The 22,018-nt window shown below is 43.8% G+C and overlaps 1 protein-coding gene across 2 annotated transcripts in view; it reads left to right on the top strand.

Moving 5' to 3' along the window:
• The first annotated feature begins 5,422 nt into the window (after nt 1–5,422).
• The window catches only part of Ttll4 (tubulin tyrosine ligase like 4), a 36,561-nt gene continuing 19,965 nt past the window's right edge, over nt 5,423–22,018 (top strand). The window contains exons 1-2 of one of the 2 annotated variants that reach the window (XM_051154078.1): nt 5,424–5,623; nt 18,433–18,589. The gene's annotated coding sequence lies outside the window, so the exon portion shown is untranslated. Of the gene's footprint in view, nt 5,624–18,432; nt 18,590–22,018 lie in introns of both variants that reach the window. The other variant, XM_051154079.1, reaches the window with a different exon arrangement.

Below are 22,018 nucleotides of genomic sequence, written 5' to 3'. Positions count from 1 at the left end.
AAGCCAGAGTCACATATGACAGCAAACACAGAATGCCCACTATCCTAAGCACATTTCTTCCCCCCTTTCTGTCTCTCTGTCTCTGTCTCTCTGTCTCTGTCTCTCTGTCTCTGTCTCTCTGTCTCTGTCTTGTCTCTCTGTCTCTCTGTCTCAGGGCAGGAGGTAGAGTTTGAGATAGGGTTTCTCTGTGTAGCCCTGGATGTCCTGGAACTCACTTTGTAGACCAGGCTGTCCTTAAACTCAGAAATCTTCCTGCCTCTGTTTCCCAAGTGCTAGGATTGAAGACATTATGACAACACACTTGCTCAAAGCATATTCTATTAACATGAGTCATGTCTCAGTGCTGACCTTTATCAACCAGTTCAAGTGTTTGGTATGATTTTGTTTTTAAGACATGCTCTCATGAGCTGGGTGTGGTGGCGCACGCCTTTAATCCCAGCACTCGGGAGGCAGAGGCAGGCGGATCGCTGTGAGTTCGAGGCCAGCTTGGTCTACAAAGTGAGTCCAGGATGGCCAAGGCTACACAGAGAAACCCTGTCTCAAAAAAAAAAAAAAAAAAAAAAAAACCAAAAAAAAAAAGACATGCTCTCACAATGTACCTCTGGTCAGCATGGAACTCACCATGGAGCCCAAGCTGGTCTCAGACGATCCTTCCACCTAGCCTCCCATGTGCTGGGATTATAAGCATACAGTCCCACATCTTACTTTGTCAGATTTCTCTGCTGTAAAATAACTCCTTTTACTGCACACAGGCATAACCCATAATTAAGGAAAGGGTAATACTCCTCTCCATTCTTCAGGAGACAGAGTGTCTACATACATAGATTTCTTCTCTACAGTTTTGTCCTTTCTGTTTTTTGTTTTTTGTTTTTTGAGACAAGGTCTCTCTGTGTTAGCCTTGGCCATCCTGGAGTCACTTTGTAGACCAGGCTGGCCTCGAACTCACAGCGATCCGCCTGCCTCTGCCTCCCGAATGCTGGGATTACAGGTGTGCGCCGCCACACCCGGCTAGTTTTGTCCTTTCTATTACAGCACCAAATGATTCCAGGGGCAGACGGCTATTTGGGTTAGGAAGTAGTATTGCTTTATTTTGTTGCTTAATTTGTTTCAGCTTTGTCTGTTGGGAGCTCTTTCAGTTAACTCCAGGGTAGGCGTGCATGTGGTCCTATGCAAGGCTTCCTTCTCTGATGACAAGAGACTTCAGGGTCACATACTTTCTGCTGTTGCCTAGAGTCATTCTCTTCTCCAAAGAGGCTTGGCTCCCTTCCATGGAAAATGTATTAGAAACTAAAATATAGGACTAGAGAGATGGCTCAGCAGTTAAGAGCACTGTCTGTTCTTCCAGAGGTCCTGAGTTCAATTCTCAGCAACCACATGGTGGCTCATGACCATCTATAATGTGATCTAATGTGCACTTAATACATAATAAATAAATAAATCTTAAAAAAAGAAAGAAAGAAAGAAAGAAAGAAAGAAAGAAAGAAAGAAAGAAAGAAACTAAGATGTAGATGGTAATCATGCTCCTGACTACTAAGGTGCATTTTCTGTAGGTGTTGGGGTTTCTTTCTTGCTTGCTTTTTTTTTTTTTTTTTCTTTCTTTCTTGAGACAGTGTCTCTTTATGTTAGCTTTGGCTGTCCTGGACTTGCTTTGTAGACAAGACTGGCATCGAACTCACAGCGATCTGTTCTCTGCCTCCAGAGAGCTGGGATTAAAGGCATGTGCCACCATGCCCAGCGGGGTTTCTTGCTATTGTTGCTTTGTGTGTATTATTGAGGCAGAGTCTCACAATGTAGTTCTGGATGACTTGGAATTCTCTATTTAGATTAGGCTGGCTTTGAACTGACAAGAGACCAACTACCTCTAAAAGGCATGTGCCACCACGCCCGGCAAAGTTTTTTTTTTTTGTTGTTGTTGTTGTTTTTTAATTAATTAATTAAGTAAGTATGTATACAATGTTCTGCCTGCATGTAACACCTACAGTCCAGAAGAGGGTACCAGGTCTCATTATAGATGGTTCTGAGCCATCATGTGGTTGTTGGGAATTGAGTTCAGGACCTTTGGAAGAGCAGACAGTGCTCTTAACCTCTGAGCCATCCCTCCAGCCCCACTTTTAATATTCATTTTTAAAAAGATTTATTTATTATATATACAGAGCTCTATTTGCATGTATACCTGCAGGCCAGAAGAAGGGATTAGATCACATTATAGATGGTTGTGAGCCACCATGTGGTTGCTGGGAATTGAACTCAGGACCTCTGGAAGAGAAGTCAGTACTCTTAACCTCTGAGCCATCTCTCCAGTTTCCTAATCTTAATTTTTGAGATAAGGTCTGTCACTGAACCTGGAGCATACCAGTAAGATAGAAGGACTGGCTCCCAAGTTGAAGCGATCCTCCTGTCTCTGCCTTCCAAGGACTAAGATGACAGACCTGCACGATTGTGCCTAGCTTTTTATGTGTGTTCTAGGGATCTTAACTTAGTCTTTTTTTTTTTTTTTTTTTTTTTTTGTGGGTGGAGAGTTGAGATAGTGTTTACATCTTGGCTGTCCTGAAACTCACACTGTAGACTAGGCTGGCCTGGAAGTCAAAGAGATCAGCCTATTTCTGTTTCACATGTGCTGGGATGAAAGGGGTGTGCCACCAGGTCCAGCCTCAACTTTGTTTTTCATACTTGTTCAACAAACACCTCACTGACTGAGTCACCTCCCCTACCCTTTCTGCAGTATTTTTAAACAAAAGCAAACCTCTAGCATTATGCCTCTTATACCCTCAGAACTTCTATGCTTCCCAGAAAACAAGAATATTTCCTGTATCACCAAAACATCAAAATTCTTGGTTTACTTTCCTCTGGCTTTCATATGAGTTACTATAAATGTGTCAGCCGTGGAGGTCAGAGCACAACTTTGTGAAGTTTGTTTTCGCTTTCTACCATGTGAGTCCTGAGGATTGAACTCAGATCTTCAGAGTTGGTGGTAAGCACCTTTATCTGCTAAACCATTTAGCTGGCTTCATCTCTTACATATTATCATCTAAAACATTTACCTCATTTCTTTAAAAAAAAAAATTAAGCCGGGCAGTGGTGGCACACGCCTTTAATCCCAGCACTTGGGAGGCAGAGGCAGGCGGATCATTGTGAGTTCGAGGCCAGCCTAGTCTACAAAGTGAGTCCAGGACAGACAAGGCTATACAGAGAAACCCTGTCTTGAAATACCAGTAAATAAATAAATTTGTAGCCGGGCACAGTGGCACATGCTTTTATTCTCAGCATTCGGGAGGCAGAGGCAGGTGGATCGCTGTGAGTTTGAGGCCAGCCTGGCCTACAAAGTGAGTCCAGGACAGCCAAGGCTATACAGAGAGGCTCTGTCTTGAAAAACAAACAAACAAACAAACAAAATATTATTTATTGGGGCTGGAGAGATGGCTCAGCGGTTATGAGCACTGACTGCTCTTCCAGAGCTCACAACCATCCACAATGAGATCTGGTGCCCTCTTCTGGCATGCAGGTATACATGCAGGCAGAATACTGTATACATCATAAATAAATAAATATTTTTAATATTAAAAATATTTATTTATTTATTTATATGTGTGAGTGCTCTATCTGCATGTATACCTTCAGGCCAGAAGAAGGCTTCAGATTGTATTAAAGATGGTTGTGAGCCACCATGTGGTTGCTGGGAATTGAACTCAGGACCTCTGGAAGAGCAGAGAGTACCCCAAACCATTGAGCCATTTCTCTAGCCCCCACTAATCTAATTTCTTAAAAATAATTATTATGTTTATATGGGTGTGTGGCAAGTGGTTATGTCCAAGTGACAACGGTGCCCTCAGTCATCAGAGGAGGGTGTTAGATCTCGTGCAGCTAGAGTTACCGCAGTTGCATGCATGGGTCCTGGGAATGGAACTCAGGTACTCTGAAGAGCAGTGTGCTCTTATCCACTGGGTTTTTCATTCAGCCCCAGCTCTTCCATTTTGTCTAAGAAAATTCATCACACTGTATATTGGCTCAAATTCTGCATTTATCTGATTCTATAGCATTATTTAATTGTTTTCCTTTGTGTCCCCTACACAAAAGTTAGAGACAATGCTTGATTAGATTCAACATTATAAAAAACATTTATTTATTTATTATACACAATGTTCTGCCTGCAAGCACACCTACAGGTCAGAAGAGGGCACCAGATCTCATTATAGATGGCTGTGAGCCACCATGTGGTCGCTGGGGATTGAACTCTGGAAGAGTCATCAGTGCTCTTAATCTCTGAGCCATCTTTCCAACCCCAAGATTCAACTTTTAAAAGGACCGATTTAATTTAACAAAACACTGTTAAAGTATAACGTTTTAAAAATATGATGTACTTCATAAATATTACTGTGTAATTCTTATCTCATGAGGATGCAAGCTGGACACCTGCCCTAGCTTTTCTGATCTAAGATTGATAAGTTCTCCTTACCTAGTTTAACATCCATCAATGACTGTTGCCTAAATAACTTGCTGTGGTTCAAATTGTTTTTTATCAGGCTAGTTTTCTCTGTGGAGCCCCAGTTGTCCCACACTCACTCTGTAGACCAGGCTGGCCTTGAACTCAGAGATCCATCTGCCTCAACCTGGCACCACTAATGCCCAGTCCTTATCAAATTAGATTTATCATTGATTATCCTCTAAATTTCTGTAGCTTGCTGTTTGAGAAAGATACTTTGGCCTTCCAGCTATCTTTATAGCTCTCTAAATTGAAGAGGCAGGCAGATCTATGTTGTGTAGGAAGATAATGAAGGGACTCATGTGTTCTTAAAGTTCTCACTCGAAGCCTATAAAGTAGGTAGTTGTCGTTAAGCCTCACTTAGGCCTGTCCCGCTCCCTGGTTGAATTTAGGGAAAAGTGAGCTGGAGGGAGTCGTAGTGGATTGAGTCATCGCCTCTTACCTGTCTCAAACTCATGGGATTTTATTTCACTTTTTATTTATTTATTTATTTTTGGTTTTTCGAGACAGGGTTTCTCCCTGTAGCCTTGGGTGTCCTGGATTCGCTTTATAGACCAGGCTGGCCTCGAACTCACAGTGATCCGCCTGCCTCTGCCTCCCGAGTGCTGGGATTAAAGGCGAGCGCCACCACACCCGGCAACTCATGGGATTTTAATTGAAATTCTTTAACAGAGTCTAGGTGCCGGACACTCAAAGGGAGTCTATAGTGGTTAGGTAAAATGAATGAATCTTGGGTTCCTAGAATGGCGCCTTTAACCGCTGGACTACAGTTCCCAGAATTCCGCTCGTAGCGTTCCAGCGTGTTGACAAGCCTGCGCGTGCGCAAGGAACTTGCACCCCCTTTCCTCCACCCTCCCCTCCCTTTTAAAACCCCACCCTCCATTCTCTAGGCAGTACAAGCGCTTGGATTGGGCGGGCTTGTCTCGTGCCCGCCTCGGCCCACCCCTTCCTGGCCTTTGGTCAGTTCGCGGTGGGTGCGCGCGGTGCCGGGCGGACGGACGGCATCGGCGTCCGCGGTGGAGCGCGTTTCGCGTGGCGGAGCGTGGTTGCTAGGGACACCTGAGGTCGCCCGCTCGCCCAGCAGGCGCAGCGAGGGATCAGCGCGGAGCCGGCGCCAAGCCGCGGTGAAGCAGGGTACTCTAGGTGAGTGTGGCCACAGAGCTGGGGTCCGACCCCGGCCGGCCTCTCCCGCCTGCCTCGGCCCCAGCCTTTGGCATGGGCCCCCAGCCCCGTTTCCGGTTTTTCACCTCGCCTTTCTCCCGGGAGGGCCGGGCTGCGGCCTCCTCCTTGGCAGCCGCCACGCGGGGCCAACTAAGTTGCCTTCTCCTCGGGCGGCCCGAGCCTCGCAGCCTACTCGGTCCTGGTTCCAGCGCTCCCTGTTTTCCCGCCGCGATGCGGTTTAAATTCCAGCTTGGGTTGGAGTCCAGGCTCCTCTCATGGCCTGCTTTTCCCAGACCCCTCTTCTGAGTTACTTACAAATATTTTCCTTCACTCCAGAGTCCTGCAGGAGCTGAGATCCTATGTAATTTAATTCATTTATCCAGCCCCCATTTTTCATTTAATCATTTACAATTTTTATAAACGTCGGCAATGAGTAAAACCACTGTGGAAGGTTCCTAAGGAGGGTACATTGGCGAGCAAGACAAACATGCTTCCAAGGGCTTACACAACGAGAGATTTTTTAATCAAGTAAGCATTTGTTATACTGTGGTATGTGCTGTCATAGAAGCGAAGAGCTTAACTGAGACTTGTTTGGAAAAGATACGTCACCACACCTCCAGTATTTGCATTCCTGGCCTGAACCTTGGAAATGTTTTCATTTGTATTTGAAACCCTTCCTTTATGGAGTCAGTTTGGATATTCCAAATCTCTTTAATTTCGGCGCCTGTTGATTTGGCCAATGAGCAGTAATCCGGAGGACCCTTTGAGAGAAGGTACTTACCGTCCTATGCTTTCATTTGTCGCAGTACTGAGGTTATTTGCATAAAAACTGCCCCCTTTGTTGCCAGGAATGTTATTTGTTATTTACTGAGTGGACTCTAAGCCTGGCTTTGAAAGTTATCTCGTCATCTCTGAGAATGAAGAGGTGGGAAATATTCAAGTTACAAATAGCTTTAGAGAAGATAGAGCATGGCGTGAAATGAAGAGCGAACAGAGCTCAGTTGTGTGTGCTGGGAGCCGTTCCTACCGCAGACGGCAAGAGGAAACGTCAGTAGGAATCACAAATGGTTTCGGGTGTTTGCCTAGATTAGAACTGCATCCTGCAGAGCAGCGGTTTTTGAGCTGCGCTTACTAGGGGCCTAAGACCTCATATGTAAGATTAAATGGGTCCATTTCCTGACTTGGAGTTTCCAAGTAACTTTTTTTGTTTGTTTCAAGACAGTTTCTCTGTGTAGCCCTGAGTTTCCTGGAATTCCCTCTATAGATCAGGCTAGCCTCAAACCCCAGTTCCAGTTGCCCCTGTCTCCAAGGCCTGTGTACTGTACCATCCCTCAGCCAATGCATGGCCACCACACCCGACCCCAGGTCCTGCTTGATTCTTTTTTTTGTTTTGTTTTTTTGAGACAGGGTTTCTCTGTGTAGCCCTGGCTTTCCTGGACTAGTTTTGTGGACCAGGCTGGCCTTGAACTCACAGCGATCCACCTGCCTCTGCCTCCCCAGCGTTGGGATTAAAGACGTGCGCCATCACTGCCAGATTTTTTTTCCCCCTCCTGGACTCAATTTGTAGACCAGGCTGGCCTCAAACTCACTGTCATCTGCCTGCCTCTGAATGCTGGGATTAAAGGCATGCTCCACCATGCCTGGCCTTTGCCTCCTGATTTTTTTTTTTTTTTTTAAGATTTATTTATTATTATGTATACAGTGTTCCGCCTGCATGTACACCTGCAGACCAGAAGAGGGCATGAGATCACATTATAGATGGTTATGAGCCACTATGTGGTTGCTGGGGATTGAACTCATGACCTTTGGAAGAGCAGTCAATGAGTGCTCTTAACCTCTGAGCCATCTCTCCAGCCCCTCTGCCTGATTCTTAAAGGTGGGAACATCTATGCAGCCCAGGCTGCCCTTGAACTTACTGGATAGTTCAGGGTGATCTTGAACTCTAGTGTAATTATAGGCATGAGTTACTGGGTCTGACTGAGAGTATACAATTTTAAAAATTCTTACTGGAAGAAATGAGTAAGGTCATATTCTATGTAAAGATAAAAAAGCAGTAAAATAGCATTAAGTCTGTGTCTTAAGAGTACAGAAGGGCTGGTGGGTAGGTTGATTCAGAAGGATTTCAGACCCAAGTGAGAGTCTAGAGACAGCTTAGGGTTCTTGATCGGTTTGTTTTCTCTGCCAGTTAAAGAATTAAAAGACAGGAAAAATCTGAAGAGCAGTAGACAGCAACAGAGAAATCTCAGGCACCACAAAAGGAAAAACAGTTAAAGGAAGGCATTTATTGGGGTCAAGGAAACATGCACATAGCAGACATGCCAAGAAAAACCTCTGTGCAAAGCAGAGGCACTCAGGAAGCAGAAAACCCAGTCTTTTCTCAGGCCGGGGGAACCAGGCTTTGAACTTGTTGAGCCAGCTCCTCAGTTCCTCAGCAGGGGCATGGCAGCTGTTTCCCCTCTCCAGCCTAGAGGTTGAGGAAGAAGCTGGCCATCTTGGGAACTCATCAACTTTATTACCTAGGCCCTCTTCCTATCTTTCTGCCCACCAAGGAGTCTAACTCCTGGTCTCACAAGGAGCCAGTAAGAAAAGAGCAGTCCAGAGACAGAGAAGGCTTTACATGTATGCTTGGTCCTACAGGAATGCAGAATTTAGAAAGGTGGGTGTCCTCTGGCAGACTTGACAGTCTGGTAACTGAATGATGCAGAAATTTGGACAAGGATTGGAGTGGAATGATTTAGGTTTTGAACTTTAGTTTCCACAGAAACTGCTAAGAGCTACAAAGAGACACAGCTGTGAAAGGGAAGGGAGAGATGTGCCCTTAGAGCACAGCCAGGAAGTCATTTTGTAGGTTTGGTGCTCTTCAGGGGTATAGGAGGTGGCCGTAGTTATGGGACGAAAGAAGGTTGCTTTGGGAGAGTGGCAGTGAAGATTGCAGTGTCCCTACTGTATACTGTGTGTCAAGCAGAGTGAGAAAACTGAGCTCAGAGAAGACCAGTGTTGAAAAGGGTGAGCATGGAGAAGGAAGACAGCGTGCATAACCAAAGAAAACAGTGACTATGTGAATGGAGAGCCGTGGGGATGGAGTCTAGAGAAGTCCAGGGTAAGCGCAGGATCTATTCCACACCTAAGATTTGGAGGTGGTTTTTCCCACCAGACTCTTTATATGACTTTGGATTTATCTGATCGTAATCTTCCTGGATTTAAGCTTGAGATCAGGTGCCTTGATCTGCCAGTGAAGGACAGAAAAGCTTTTTCCCCTCTCTCCAACATCCTGAACTTTTTTCACCTTCCTTTCTGAGAGTGCTGGAAACTGGTGATGCTAATTTCTCTTGCACCCTAAGATACAAAGGACCTTGTCCCTTACAGGCCTCCTAGATGTGCTGGACAGACAGTGCTGCTCTGGACCAGCTGTTCTCAGAATTTTTTTCCTTTTGATTTCTTTATACATTTTAGAAAGCTCTTTGAGTTTTCTGATCTTTAAGTATTATTGGTGTGTGGGGGATGTGTGCTCACATGCGTGAATGTGATTAGAGCTTGTACCTAAAGGCTAGGCAGACATTTTACCACTAATTTGTATCTCTATATGATAATGATGATGCCGATTTTTTTTTTTTTTAAGATTTATTTATTTATTTTGTATACAATGTTCTGCCTGCACATACACCCGCAGGCCAGAAGAGGGCACCAGATCTCACTATAGATGATTATGAGTCACCATGTGGTTGCTGGGAATTGAACTCAGGACCTTTGGAACAGCAGTCAGTGCTCTTAACCTCTGAGCCATCTCTCCAGCCCGCCGATTGTCTTTTTTTTTTTTTTTTTTTTTTTTTTTTTTGAGACAAGGTCTCACTGTGTACCCCTGGCTTGCCTTTACTTCACCTGCCTCTGCCTCTGAAGTCCTGGGTTACAGGCTAGTTCCACTATACATAGCAATGATTTCTGTAATGTAGAAGGTATGTTACAAATTTACCATATTATAGAAACTGAAATGTTACTCCATTTAGAAAAATTAATCCATTATTACCATATTATGGTTAATATAAATGTGTTTTTAAATGATGATTTTTGAGAAGATTAGATTTGGGTGGGGTTTTTTTGTAGATTAAGAGAAGATAGCTGTATTTTCTCTTTTTTAAAAAGATTTATTTATTGTTATGTATGAATGTTCTATCTGCATGCACACCTACATGTCAGAAGAGGGCATCACATCACATAGATGGGGCTATTGTGTAAAAGAAGAATCAACTTGGTTGGCAGGGCTTGTTACTTGGTTGTTTAAAGTCAGGATTTCACTGGGGGGTCCAGATTTTCTAGAGTTTTAAGGTTTTCCTACATTGGTCTCACAAGTAAGCAATTAGTACAGGTGTGCACCACCATAGTGGTAGGCTTGTCTGTACTCCTGTCTCCATGGCATCATGTGGTAGGCACTGATTGAGTTGTTAAAGATCTTTCAAATACTGTCATGTTCCTTATACAGTATAAAAGATTCATATTTGAAAGTAGGCAAGCTGGGTGTGGTGGCATACGCCTGGCATACCCTAGCATTCAGGAGGTAGAGGCAGGTGCATTGCTGTGAGTTTGAGGCCAGCCTGGTCTACAAAACAAGTTCAGAATAGTCAAGGCTTCACAGGGAAACCCTCTCTTGAAAAAAAAACAAAAACAAACAAACAAAAAAATAAAGTAGGCATATTATGGCACCATTAGGCCTAGTTTTTTTTTAAGAATTTGTATGTATGTATGTGTGTATGTATGTATGTATGTATACAGTGTTCTGCCTGCATGTACACCTGCAGGCCAGAAGAGGGCATCAGATCACATTATAGATGGTTGTGAGACACCATGTGGTTGCTGGGAATTGAGCTGAGGACCTTTGGAGGAGCAGTCGGTACCCTTAACCTCTGAGCCATCTCTCCAGGCCCGATTAGGCCTGTTAATCCCAGCATTTGGGTAGCTGGGGCAAGAGGGCTATAAATTTGAGGTCAACCTGTACTGCATAGCAAGACTTTATCTAAAGACACCAAAAGTAGGCCATTGAGAGGGCTCATCAGCTAAAGGCATTTGCTACCAAGCCTGATGACCTGGGTTCAATCCTTGGAGCTCGCATAATGGAAGGAGAGTAGAATCATGAAAGTTGTCTTCTGGCCTCAGTGTGAGTGTGCGCACGCACAGATAAATGTCAAAAGTTACATAAAATAAAATAATAGTCATATTTGTATCAGTATCACGATTTCCAGAAAAGCAGTCATGCTTTTAGTGGCAGATACAGTTTTGCCAAAATTCTGATTTTTTTTTTTTTTTTTTCTCTTGGAAGTTCAAATTTCCTCATTGGCAGCAAGTTCTGTCCGCTGTCTTACTTGAAGTGACAGGCTTTATTTACTTTGTTTTATTTCCCAAAGTGTCTGCCAGATACCACAGTCTGAAGGACTTTGTCACTTTTGTCATTCTTTCAAGTAAATATGGTGTTCTACAGAAGAATCTGGCAGCCTCGTCTCACCAGGTGCTTTGCTTAGTTTTGTTTTGTTTGAGAATAAGGGTCTCTACGTAGCTCAGTCTGTCCTGGAACTCCTCCTGCCTCCACCTTGGAAGTGCTAGGATTGCAGGCTGTGCCATCACACCCCACTAGTATGCCTTATATGCTCTTTTCCTCATCCACCCAAGTGCTTCGTATTGAAACTAGAGCTTCCATCTTGCTGTACCCCCAGATCCTACCTCTTGTTTTGTCACATAGAATATTTAAAAAATTAAAAAAAAAAAAACATTTTCATGGTATGCAGTAAAATTGTCATTTTCGACTGGGTGGCCACCTAATACATCCTGTGGAAGACTCTAGGCTACCATTTGTCTTGAATTTTGTAAGGAAGCCAGTGGCTTTACTTATCGCTGCTTGTCTTGCACCATCAGTGGACAGGTCAGCACACGGTTTTGAAAAGGCAGACACCCTCTCGTTGCTGGCATACACACAGTTGTGACCCAGTAGAACCTCTGAAAGAGTCTCGGGGCCCTCTCAGGTTCTGTGAAGCACTCTTTGAGAACTGCCGTTCAGCAGAAACAGGAGATGCCTGTGGAAACTGATAACAATCAGAGCTTCAGGAGACCTAGTCAGTCACCTGGCCACATAAAGCTTTGATTGGTCTCATTTGTCAGTAGTCTGCAGGTTGACCTCTCCATCTAGTGTTGGGAGTCTGCGTTGTTGTACTGCCAGACTCCTGAGCCTTATGTATCTGCACTTGTAATATGACCTGCCCTTTCTTTCAACTTGAATCTGACCTTCCTCTGTGCGACTCACAGAAATCCATTTTGCCTGGGCCTAGAGAGGTGGCCCAGCGGCTGAGAGCTTTTAACTGCCAGAGCAGGGCTGGGGAGATGGCTCAGAGGTTAAGAGCACTGGCTGCTCGTCCAAAAGTCCTGAGTTCAATTCCCAGCAACTACATGGTGGCTCACAGTCATCTGTAATGAGATCTGGTGCCCTCTTCTGGCATGTAGGCAGAATACTAAATACATAATAAATAAATCTTTAAAAAAAAAAAAGCTACCAGAGCAGAGGACCTGCCTTCAGTTTCCAGCACCCATATTGGTGGCTCACAACTGCCTGTAACCCCAGCTTCAGGGGCCTCCAAGGGTACCTGCACTGATGTGCATATACTCAGATGCATACCTACACACATATATGTAATGAGAAGTGAAAATAAATCTTAAAAACATTACTAAATTCATTGTTTCTCCATCTTGCTTTAGGGAGCTAGAGCTTGGGATTTATCTTGTCACAGGAAGTAGGTCTGACCGCTATCTGTCCACTTCCAGGTGCGTTACATCCCATCAAGTGATCCAGTCAGGGACCTTGTATGTAGGTGATGAACCATTTCCAGTGTCCCAAATTCCTCAGCTGACCTACAGAAACATCTTGATGGAGGAGGTAAAGGAAACTGCAGGTCCCAGGGCCACATCCAAGAAAGTGATTTAATCAGTGCTTAATGAATAATTGCTTTATGTAGAAATAGGTGCTTGTCCAAATTTAGCTGGGTCTGGCCCCTAGAGAGTTGGTGGTTTGAGACCGCATCGGTTCTTTAGCATAGGCTACTAATTGTTCTCACTTGCTTAAGGAAGCACGGCAAAAGTATCTTTATAAATTGGACAGAACATAATAGACTGTGTGTGTATGTGTGTGTGTGTGTGTGTGTGTGTGAGAGAGAGAGAGAGAGAGAGAGAGAGAGAGAGAGAGAGAGAGAGAGAGAGAGAGAGAGAGAGAAAGAGAATATGAGGATGAGAATGATTTGACACTGAACCTATGGTTTCATGTATGCCAGGCAACTAACTGCTCTACTCTGGCCTACATCCCAGCACTTCTTTTTATTTGTTAAATTGTTCAGTCTGGCCTTGAATTCTCTCTGTAGCTCCTGCAAGCCTTGACCCTTGAGTAATTAGGATTATAGTCTGTACTATCAGGCCTGGCAGGCTTAGGAGCACCTGATGGCTTTAAGCTATATTTTAAAAAGAGCACTGTGAGCTGTTTGTGCTGATGCATACAGCACTTAGGATGCCAAGGCAAGAGGATTGCCACAAATTCAGTAAGTTTAAGCTACAGAATGACACATGCAAAAGAAGTGGGGGAAGGGGTGGGGAGATAGCTCAGTTGGTAAGTGTTTGCTGTGCAAGTTATGCAGGACCTGGGATTGAACCCTCAGAAACCATGTAGCAGTTGGATGGTTAGCACAAGTGTCTCTAATCCCAGTGTTCCCTCCTGTGGGGAGATGGGAGACAGGAGGTACTTAGAAGTTCATGGGCCAGCTAGCCTGGTAGACACAGTGGAAAAACAGAGAGATATGCCTTAAACAAGGGAGAAGGTAAGGACCAACACCGGAGGTTGTCCTCGTACCTTCACATGAGCATTGTGGCACATATGCTTAAAAGCACACACTAAGAGAAAACGGAGATTCTGAGGAGGGCTAAGTCAGCTGGTGACAGGTGATAGTGACTTGATTAAGGTAATGACTGGAGATGGGGAACAATAAATAAGAAAAATAACTTTGAAGCTATGAATACATCTTGATGGATTGAGTGGAAGAGAAGGTCAGCAGAGGTCAGGGTGAACTCATTACTTCAGGCAGGTTGGAAATTTCTGTGTTGCATAGATGCCTGTTCCCGGGCCTGAGACCCTTTCCCCAGATATTTTGTTCAAGAGTGGTTCATTCACCATGTAGCCCAGGCCTCAAACAAATGTTCTTCCTGACTAAGCCTCAGGAATGCTGAAATTACATGTCATTGTCACCACATAGGATTTTTAATTTATTAAATCATTTTTGTGGAATATTAGCTTCTTTCCTGGCCCCTGACACTAATAAAATTGTAATTGGGTGTGAGAGAAGGATTGATTGATTCTGGTGTCATTAGTACTTTTCTCTTGTCCTTCAGTGTGACTTTCCTAAAATCTGACATTCTCATCTACTTTAGAAAAGATTAAAAGTTGTTCCCTCTTGGATGACAGTGGTTATTGAAATCCCTGGTTTCATTCTTTCTAGCGCCAGAGACCTTATCTCAGCCTCTCAGGTTCTTGCTCCTCAGCTGTGTGTAGACAGTACCTAGTGTTTCTGTTGAAGAGGAGGCTTGGGTTTTGTGGGCAGTGAGGTTTCCATGGAGATTCAGGTTTAATGGCTGAATGATGACCTCAATCCTATAGCATGTTGTCTGGCTCTAGAAAGTACTTCTGTTAAGCTTCACGTTGAGCTCGAGTTTGCAAGTCCACTGGCAGACAGACCTAAAACGGCTATATTAAAAAGACTTGATGTGATCATGTGACCTCGCTCTGTACCTTAGAGCGTGACAGGTGGATTCCTCAGTTAATCCTACTGTAGGTAGTGGAGTGTGCATGAACATCCTGTTGCTTCAGCATCACTTGCTAAAAAAAAAAAAGATGATCCCTGAGGGGCTGGAGGGATGCCTTAGAGGTTAAGAGTACTGTCTGCTCTTCCAAAGGTCCTGAGTTCAATTCCCAAAAACCACATGGCGGCTCACAGCCATCTATAATGAGATCTGGTGCCCTCTTCTGGTATTCAGGCATACATGTATACACAGTAAATAAATAAATCGTATTTAAAATAAAAATGATCCTTTCATGAAATTGCTGAGGCAGCTTTTAATTGGCTGGAATGTGGTTTACTTCTGGACTCTGTTGTGTCCTGTTGGCCTACGTGTCTATTATTAATACTATTGCCATACCTTGTTCTAGATTGTGAAATCAGGCAGAGTAAGTCTCCTAGCTGTTCTGGCTACTATTCTAGATCTGTTAAATTTGCAGACAAATATTCATATGTACTTGTCAGATTCTTCAGAGAAGTTTTCTTGAATTTTGATAAGAATTGCATTTACTCTATCAGTCAGAAGGAATTGCCAACTTTATTGTGAGTCTTGTGGTTCATGAGCATGTTATATCTCTGGATGTTTACATTTCTAATTTCTTTTTAGCAGTTTGTGTATTTTTCACTGTATAGGTCTATACTTTTTGTTGTTAAAGTTATTCCTAAGGCTGGGCACAGTGATAATCTTTACTCAGGAGACATAGGCAGAAGACTAGCTTGAACCCAAGAGTTTGAATCTAGCCTGAGCAACAGGCTAAAAGAAACCACAAAACCCAAACAGGAACCTAGGTGATTTAAATAACCATAAATGGAATTGTTCATTTGCATGTGTGATACTAGAGATTGCAGCCAGGGACTGGGCATTAGCTAAGTGCTCTGTCATGGAACTATGGCCAGTCTTGATTTGGTTTGGTTTTTGTAGATAGGGTCTACATTGTTTTTCATGACTATTGAGAATAATGTTCTCTCCATGAACAGAGAATCTTTTTTAAAGTTTTTAGGCTATTATTTTAGGTATATGATTGCTTTGCCTGCATGTGTGTATGTGTATCGTGTGCGTACCTAGTACCAGATGAGGTCAGAAGAGGCTGCGGGGTATCCGGGAGCTGGAGTTACGGTTGTGAGCTGCCACGTGGATTCTGGGAATGGAGCCTGGGTCCTCCGAGGAGTGCTCTGAGCTGCTGAGCCAGCTCCCTAGTCCTGAGAATAATCTTGAACTCCAGATCCTACCTCCATCTCCAGTTACAGCTGTATGTGGTCCTGCAGACTGATCTACCGCCGCACCATTTTGTTAGCATTTGAGGGAAAAACAACCGGACAGGCAGGCTGTAAGTCTTGGCAACTGCCAGGAGGAGGGAGATGAAGAGGAAGGGAAATAGCATGTTTTTTAGTTGGAGTCCAAGAAAGCAGGCAGAGTTAGCAATGGAGATTGACAAGGAGCTGCATGGGGTGAGACTCAGGGTTTTGTTTGATATTTCTGGGCCTGAGGGAAATGGCTCAGTGGGTAAAAGCACTTGTCATGCAAGTGTGAACCCCTTTGTTTGAATCCTCAGAATTCACACAAAAACCAGTTGAAGTAGCTAAAGTTTCTGTAATCTGGTGTTCCTGCAGGGAGGTGGGAAGCAGGGACAATTGCGTCTCTAGGGGCTTGCAGGTACCTGCTATAGACAGCAAAACCAAGAGCTTTGTTTTGAACAAGGTAGAAGCTGACTTCTACACACATGCTGTCAAATGCATCTGCCCTCATACACACAAATGCACATACACACATACATAAAAAATGAATTAAAAAATTTTAAGTTGACTGAGCACCGTAGCGCACACCTGTGATCCCAGCACTTGGGACACAGAGGCAGGTGGATCTCTGTGAGTTTGGGGCCAGCCTGGTCTACAAAATGAGTCCAGAACAGTCAAGGGGCTACACAGAGAAACCCTGTCTTGAAAAATTAATAACTAACTAACTAAAAAAAATTTGTGTGGCGGTCTTGTACCCTCTAGCCTTATTAAACTTGCTTCATTCTAGTAGATTTTTGTAAATTTCTTGGTATTTTATAGATTTCTTAGGACATTTTGTTTTGTTTTGTTTTTCAAGATAGAGTTTCTCTGTGTAGCCTTGGCTGTCCTAGACTCTCGCTTTGTAGGCTAGGCTGGCCTTGAACTCACAGCGATCCGCCTGTCTCTGCCTCCCGAGTGCTGGGATTAAAGGTGTGCACCACCATTCCGACAGAAGTGAGCATGTTCCATGGAGCATGTATGGCGGCCAGCCTGGTCTACAAATTGAGTCCAGAACAGCCAAGGCTATACAGAGAAACCGTGTCTGGGGGTGGGAGGGAGTAAAGGGGAGCAGCTTAGAGAGGCTATCCGTTTTATTCTATTCTTTCTTTCTTTTTTTAAAGAATTATTTATTATGTAAACAGTATGCATCAGATCACATTATAAGTGGTTGTGAGCCATCATGTGGTTGCTGGGAATTGAACTCATGACCTCTGGAAGAGTAATCAGTGCCCTTAACTGCTGAGCCATCTCTCCAGCCCTTTATTTCATTCTTAAGGAAAGTCAGGACAAGAGCTCAAGTTTGCCACACACCTCCTGGCATGATTTTAAAAGCATTTTTTACATTTACATTTTATTTATCTGTGTACTAGTTGTGTGTGCATGTGTACGCATGCATATATACACACATGTCAAGGTGTGTATGAGGAGGTCAGAGGACAACTTGAGGAAATTGCTTCTCTACTTCCTGTAGTGGGAGTGGAACTCAGGTCATCAGCCATGGTGTCAAGCACTTTACACTCTGAGCTATTTGACCTTTCTGGTATGTTTTAATGGGCAATCATATTTGTAGCTGAAAAATCTAAATACTAGCAGTACAGTGATGCCACAGAAGCTCCCAAACAGTGATTATGTCTTTTTGTTTGTTTTGAGGCAGTCTCTCTTTGTAGTCTAGGCTGACCTGACTACATAGCCCAGACCGGTCTAGAACTTGAGGCAGTCTTACCTCAGCTTCCCAAGTGCTGGGATTTCGTCCTGAGCCACTATCCTGCCCAGCTCCTGTGATGTCTTTATGAAGGAACGTTCATTATTTGTCCTAGATGAATTTGGAAATTCCTAGTGGGATACTTATTGCCTATTGTTTCTGCCTACTTGTGATGTCATCACTTACCTGCTACGAGGGCATGACCCTGGCCAGGGCCATATAAAAGGACAGACCCTTCTGCTGCCTGGTACCTTCTTATATCTTATCACCTTATACCTTACTGCCTTAATTATTAAATATAACACCTGTTCCTTGTATTTTTGTCCATTTATAGCAGCTTATAAAAAGGGTGAGGGGGGAAGATGGGATATTTGGGTACTACCCATGTTAGTTTTTTTTTTTTTTAAGTTTTTCAAGACAGGGTTTCTCTGTGTAGCCCTGCCTGTCCTGGACTTGGGATGGGGACCTGGAGACAGGAACTGAAGCAGAGACAGGGGAATGCTGCTTACTTTCATGGCTTGTACTAAATGCCTTCTTAGTAGCTACTTTTCTTATATAACCTGGGACAACTTGCCCACAGTGAGCTGGGCCCTCCCACATCAATTGTTAATCAAGAATATTCCCCTGAGACTTGCCTATAGGCCAGTCTGGTGGAGGCATTTTCTCAATTGAGGTTCCTTCTTCCCAGATGACCCTAGCTTTTGTCAAGTCAACAACAAAATAAACCGAAAAAAGGGATGATATCAACAAGAAATAACTGCCCTGCTGCCAGTGTTTACTGTGGGTCAGTACTGAAGTAGCCTAAACTTCACAACCCCCTTCCTCTCCAGTGCCAGGGCTATGGTGTGCTGTCATGCCCATTGCTACACTGTGCTTCAGTGCACCTTGTGTGAATTTTAAAGTTTGTTTTCTCACAACTGCTTAGTAGGGTTATAGTATTTCCTCTCTCCTGTCTTTCCCAGAATACTGCAGCTGTGAGGCCCAGCATTGAAAGTGATGAATTGCTGAGCACTGAAAGTGATGAACTGCTGACTAGCGCTTGGTAGGCCTCCAGTGAGGTGGTGGCTGCTGATGCAGTGTGGTTGGGAAGAGGAGGAGTGCCCTGGAGACTTCACACAAGTAATGCATGTTTTTGTTTGAATAGTCAAACAGCGCAGGTGTCTTGAAGTAAATTATCAGATATCCCCCTTCCCTGCTCAGTCCTTCATCCCTCCCTCTGCCCAGCTGACCTGCCGCGAACAATGGGGTGCAGTATGGTTCTACACCAGCAGGCTCAGATGCTCTGCAAGCTACCCAAGAATTCTCTCCTGAGCTATTACTGTGCTCTCAGCTTCTACTTTCCTTTCAGCTGGGCAGTTTCCTGTTTGGACCTACATGAAGAAACTTAGCCACAGAAACAGACTTGTATTCTTTTAAACTTGAACTCTGCAGATAGTAGCTCAGCTTAGTGTTTGTACACTGTCTTCCTCTTAGATCACCTTGTTCCTCGAAGATAATAAATAGGGACAAGAGTCATGTAATTTTATTGACTCTTTAAAGTGTTAAATTAAATTGTTCAAGCTGCTATCCTCCAGGTGAGCTCAGTTTATTGGCTCCCTACATACTTTTCAAGGTGCTGATTGGAGGTCAGGTAGTGTTGGGTCAGGTGGTTATATGCAGAGACAATAAGTGGGAATGCCTTTGCCTGTCTTTAAGGTGTGTGTGTGTTTTTAAAATTCTGCAAATTAGGCCGGGCGTGGTGGCGCACTCCTTTAATCCCAGCACTCGGGAGGCAGAGACAGGCGGATTGATATGAGTTTGAGGCTAGCCTGGTCTACAAAGCGAGTCTAGGACAGCCAAGGCTACACAGAAACACCAAAACCAAAAAACCCCAAAACTACAGATTAAATGCAAATAATAGAGTATGGAAAATTATCTTTTTTTTTGGTTTTGGTTTTTTTTTTTTTTTTTTGAGACAGGGTTTCTCTGTAGCCTTGGCTACACTTTGTAAACCAGGCTGGCCTTGAACTCACAGCAGTCAGCCTGCCTCTGCCTCCCGAGTGCTGGGATTAAAGATGTGTGCCACCACACCCAGCTGGAAAATTATCTTTTTAAAATTTTATTTTATGTGTTGATCTGTTTTACCTGCATGTTTATTCGTGTGTGCCTGCTGCCTGTGAAGGCCAAAAGAAGGCAACAAATCCTCTGGAAGTGGAATTACAGATGGTTGTAAGCTATTATTTGGGTATTGGGAGTTGAACCTGGTTCCTCTGAAAGAGCAGCCAATGCTTTTTAACCACTAACCCTTTCTTCAGTCTCAGAAAATTCTTTTTAATTTGCTTAATTATTGATACTTTTATGAAGTTTTATTTAAGTTGGCTAATTTAAACATTTTTATGTGTATGAGTTTGCCTACATGTATGTGTGTATACCATGTGCATGTTACATGTTTTTGTTTGTTTTGCTTTGAGACAATGTATTAATTACTATGTAGCTCTAGCTGGCCTTGAGCTCACTATGTAGACCAGTGTTGGTTCTGTTTCTTAACAATTAGACTTTATTATACAGCACAGCTATCCTATACAGGAGGGGAAAAAGGTTAAAGGGAAACAAGAATAAACCTTCCAGGTATCAGTTCCATGGGACCTGCATGCTGATCCTCTCCAGATCAGCCTTCTCCTCTTCTCTCTGCCTGCATTTCTTTCCCCGGTTCCTCCTCCGGTTCCCTCCTCCCATCCATGTTTGATTAGAAACACAATAGCCTGGCTGGAGTCCCTGATCTGATTCCTGAGGTTGGCTCTTCTCAGTCTATGACAAAGTCCACCTCAGTGGGGTATCCGTGGTGTTTCCTAGGGGCAAGCAAAACTGCTTTCATCTGGGACAAAGCCTGCCATCCTTCCACAGACCAGGCTGTCTTGGAATTTACAGAACTCTGCCTGGCTCTGCATCTGCTGGGATGAAGGACATGTGCCACCATGTCTGGCTAAATTGGGTATTTGCCTTTGTTAATTTGTTTTGAGACAAGATCTTACTGTATAGCTCTAGCTGGCTTAGAACTCACTGTGTAAACCAGGTTACCCTCGAATTCATAGAGCCACCTACCTGCCTTCTGAGTGCAGGCATTAAAAGTGTGCACTACCACACCTGGCTAACTTGGGTATTATGAAGCAAGACTTCTACCAGTGGTCTGTGCATGTCTTTCACATATATAAGTATCTTTTCTTCCTGTTCTTTTTCCCTTTAGCTCATCCTAAAGTTTTTCTTGGGAGAAAGGCAATCTGCCCCTGCATCTTAAAGACATAGATCCTAAAGACATAGAGGATGTCATCAGAGTACACTTAAAATTTTAAGGGGAGCTGGGAAAAATCCTGAGAAATGACTATGTATATGAAATCAAGAGACTATTTCAGAGGGTGGGCTTCGCCCAGCAGAAAGCTGCCTTGTGAGAGGGTCTGCTGTCTTTATGGTCTGTGTGCCAGGCATTATTTGCCTATGTGGACTTTGACCCGAGGGCAGAACTCATCACTCTTTGTTTTGAGTCAGGGTCTCTTTGTGTAGGGCCTGGTTGTCTTGGAACTCACCGTAGACAGACTAGGCTGTCCTCAACTCATAAAGCTGTTCCTGCCTCTGCCTCCAGAGTACGGGGATCAAAGGTGTGCACCCAGCTAGAATCAATCAATCTCTCCCTCCCCCCACCCCTACCCCCTCTGGAAACTTTTCAAACTGATTTGGAAAAATTTTTATTTCCTCAAATTATTAGAATTTGGACCGGCTCAAGCCTTTTTAAGTTTAACACCCCCCCCCCCCCATTCCTGTAGGCACTGGGTATCACATAGGAAAATGTAACCTGTATCAGTGGTGGGGATGGAGGACACAGGCTGCTTGAATATTGTAGCTAAATCTCTGCTCCCCATGACACTGAGTTTTAATTTCATTAGGAATTTCCACAAAGAGAAAGAAGTTACTTTTAGCAAACATCCTTTCCTTGTTTGAGCCAGAAACTTCTGAACTAAAGCCAGATCGAGGCATCTCTGTGAGACTGCTGTGGAGTGGTACTGTTTACTTTGTATTTATGGAGCTAATGTCTACAGAGTATGTGATATGGCAGATATGTCTTTGCGCTTCATGACACCACCATGTTAGCCAACCCTGATGTCTCTTATGAACTGTAGAACTCTTTGTCATAGTTAAAGAAACCATCTTCCCTTCCTGGCCCTTGTATATACTTAAAGCTATGTGACCGTCTCTCAGGTGGGTATCCTACACACCCTGGAACTTACGAGAGAAGAGGAGTGGAAATGATCGTCTCAGAGACATAGTGTTGGTATCTCATCAGTTAGAAGAGAGTTCACTTACATTGGCACTAACCCAGCTTGCCACCATCTGGGCGCAAACCACTCTTAGCCTTTGAAGGGGAAAGGGTTTTATCCTTATCCTCTTTCTTCCTTAGTTGTATTAAAAGACAAACCAGCCAGGTATAGTAGCACATCCCTTTAATCCCAGATCTTGGGAAACAGGCACACAAATATGTGAGCTCGAGTTTATCCTGGTCTGCATACTGAGTTTCAG

This window comes from Acomys russatus, chromosome 12 (genome assembly GCF_903995435.1).
Source record: "Acomys russatus chromosome 12, mAcoRus1.1, whole genome shotgun sequence".
NCBI classification, from domain to species: Eukaryota; Metazoa; Chordata; class Mammalia; order Rodentia; family Muridae; genus Acomys; species Acomys russatus.
Note: the sequence above shows the minus strand (reverse complement) of the source record. Positions and strands in the feature narration are given on the sequence as shown.